The sequence below is a fragment of the Elephantulus edwardii genome, unplaced genomic scaffold (assembly GCF_000299155.1).
Source record: "Elephantulus edwardii isolate Elephantulus edwardi_28Jun2011 unplaced genomic scaffold, EleEdw1.0 scaffold00082, whole genome shotgun sequence".
NCBI lineage: Eukaryota > Metazoa > Chordata > Mammalia > Macroscelidea > Macroscelididae > Elephantulus > Elephantulus edwardii.
Genome location: NW_006399832.1, coordinates 8,520,428 through 8,523,954, shown reverse-complemented (window position 1 = coordinate 8,523,954; position 3,527 = coordinate 8,520,428).

Sequence of the window (3,527 nt, the reverse complement as noted above, 5' to 3'; positions counted from 1 at the left end):
ACAGCACATAACAACAACAACAACAACAACATATCATTTTTAAACTGTTCTCTTCCTCATCTATTTCAATTCAGTCAGGGTAGGGGGAATTGTATACCAACGAAGAAGTTTATCTTTTGCTTTTCAAAGAGAGGAGCAAACTGGGGAGTAGGGGATAAAGAAAAAAGTACAACAATGAATGAGTGAATGAAAATCCAAAATCTCTGTAAATAAATGTTCATTAAAATTAATAAAATAAAATTTAAAAAAATTTTATCTTGAATTTTCTATGATCCAGCTTGCATTTTATAGTTGAAAAAAAATATTTCTGGAAAAAGTTTCGTCTTAGTAGCTACAAAGGATTGTCGGAAATTTGGGGGTTTGGTACAATAAATTTTGTGTTCTTGGTTCTTTTCAGATTGTGGTATCAGTGTTTTAGCCAAAACCCTACTTATTGCCAGAAGAGAAAGTCACTCAAGGAGAGTTTATTATAAAGCTTAAGCGGATAATCTTCTGGCAATCCAAGGGAAGGGAGGGAACCAATGTACATCCCAAGGATTGACCAAGTATTTCCTCTATTTTATTACTTGTCACTATATAATTTGCTGCTTCAACTCCTCCCTGTGCATCTAATCCATTCCCCAACTTTCTCTGGCTTCTTATCTGCATGCTCATGGCTGAAAATGGGCACCCAAACACCATCTTGCAATGTTTTCAAGTCTCTTTGAATTAGAAAGACTATCTTACTTCACACTGTCATTGTCTATCCTTGGTCGGGTGTCTACCGTTGTCCCCGAGTGTTACTCATGAGAGACATACACATGATGGTTATTCTTATCTGTTTAGGAAACATAATGACATGGACAATCCTTAGAGAAAGGGACTCTTGTAAAGCAGGCACTTCAAATACATCTCCTACCATATACAACTATAGTCAGAAACAAAAAGTAGGTGAATATAGCTTTATAAATCTTGGGGTGTTTTCATACACATAATCTCCTTTGATTTGAAATAACTGATTGTCATTTTATACTTAAGGATACTGTGACCAAGAGGTTGAGTTCATGTTTAACGTAATTGACAGAGTAAGTGGAAAAGAAGAGATGAAGACCTAAGTCTTTCCATTCTATGTTATCTCTTTATTAATGTAAATAGACATAATTTATAGGACAATGCTATTGGGGTGTTTTTATTGATTTTTTTAAAAAATCTGTTATTTGTTTTTACTATACAGTTTAATTTATCATAAAAAGTCATAGATTAATTTGCTCGCTCAGATCCACAGAAGAGTTTGGCTTCCTTCATAGTACTCTATTTCTTTGTTGAAACTGAAGATTAGCACAGCATTCCCTTCATTGGAAACTTATGAATGAAAGGAATAAACTGGTTAGGGAGGGTTCTAGATCGAAGAGTAGTGTTAAATTCTGTACAGGACATGGAACTTGCTTTTTATATATTGCATAGAACTTGCTTTTTATTTATCAGTTCTGTCTGTAACCAGGACATTTTGATTAAAGGGAAGCTGACTTCTTCAGCATAGAGACATTCTAAAAGATTGCCCCTCAATGGAGAAATGATCCATTAGTCAGATCCACACCCAAGATGGTGGGCCAGTTTTTTCCGGTGTGTGGGAGCACTTTACACCAAATACCAAGGTGCAGGGGGTGGTGGGTGGGGAACAAAATGGAATTAAGAAGATCTGTGTTATCTTCTTCGCCCAGATATAACAAAATATTCCCTTGATAACTTCTAGTAATTTTTTCCTAATTTAAATAAGTGGTAAAATTGAAAGGAATTTGATGAAAGGAATTTGTTTCTGTCCTCAAGAAAAGAACAATCTAGTATAATGGACAAAATGAAACAAGTACATAGAACACCGTTTTATTCCTAAGAGATACGGTAACTGGCAGTGGTCACTATACAAGAAAAGATGGCATTTTTTTCATGCTGGAACATTTTTAAAAATTCCCATAGTGCTTTCAATGTTCCTTAAAGTCTCCAGATATGGACCGTAAATGGTTACACAGTTAACTTTCTGAAATCAAAGAATTTAGCAAAATAGAAACTGTTTAAATATTAAACATCAAATTTTCTTTCTTTCAAAGGACTAATAACTTAGCAATAAAAATTGTCTTTGAAACTTGCCATCACAAGGTCTCAGTCAGCAGCACACTTTAAATAAAAATTCCAGGCAGTTTCTATTTAAGCCAAATTAACAGTGGAGCAAAGAGGAATGAATTAGTAGCCTGCTCAAACACACCCTGCTCAGCCCACAGCCCACCTCCTCTGCAGCACCAGCTCTCCATCAGTGGAGCTGGTTGCAAAGTGAAATTGCCTAGGACTGCCATTATCAGGTACTTGCCCATATCCAGAGCCTAGTGACTACCCAAGTTCCGAGTTCTGAGGCTGCTTGCCTGGACCTCAAGAGGAAGAGAAGGCACTCGAAGCCAAGAAAGAGAAGCAGATGGTAGATAAGAGAAACAATAAAGTTCAATTCCACAGATTTGAATAATCAGTGCTAAAGAGTGATGATGTCAGTTTAGAGGCTAAGGCGCACTGGATCCAAGTCATGCTATTTTCAGTTGCTGTCTGTTCATGCAGCTGAAACTTAGACAATGAATAAGGAAGACCAAAAACAGAGTCAATGCCTGCAAAACCAGGGTTGGTGAAGAGTACTGAAAATATCTCTTGGACTGTCAAAAGGGAAAATAAGTCTGTCTTGGAAGATATGCAACCAGGGTGCTCCTTGAAGTCAAGGATGGTGAAATTTTGTCTCACATACTTTGGGCAATATTGTCAGGAGGGGCCAGTTCTTGGAAAAACACATTATCCTGGGAAATGTGAAGGGTCAGAGATAGAAAGTAAGACTCTCAACAAGATAGAATGACAGTGTTTCTAACAGTGGGCTTGAGCATATCAGAGATCATGACAAAGCACAAGAAAAGTCAAGATTCTGTTCATAAGTTGACTATGAATCAATTGTTTTTGTTGTTGTTATGTGCAGTCCAATCGCCTTGACTCATAGCAACCCTATGTACAACAGCCATAAACACTGTTCTATCCTGTGCCAATTCCACTATCTCTGACTCATCTACCCCAGTTACTCCAGTTACTAAATCAATCGACCTCACAGAGGGTCTTCTTCCTCTCTTGCACTGTGCCTCCACCCTCCCAAGCATGACATCCCTCTCCAAGGACTGGTCCTTCCTTGAAACATGTCCAAAATATGTCAGACGAAGCTTCAGTATCCTTGCCTCCAACGAGCAGCCTGGTCTGACCCTCTCTAGCATGAACCTGTTCATTTTCTTTGCAGTCCATGGTATATTCAATACCCTCCTCCAACACCACAGCACAAAGGCATCAATTCTGCTTTTGGCATCCCTAGTCATCGTCCAGCTCTCTGACACATAGCATAACAAAAATTCCAATGTTAAAAAGGAGTCCTTGAATTCATTATGAGTTGTGCTACTCACTGAAAGGTACCCTCCCCTTCGGGAAAGATGAACAACTTCCCCTAAAGATTTATTGTTGTTGTTGTTGTGTGTCTT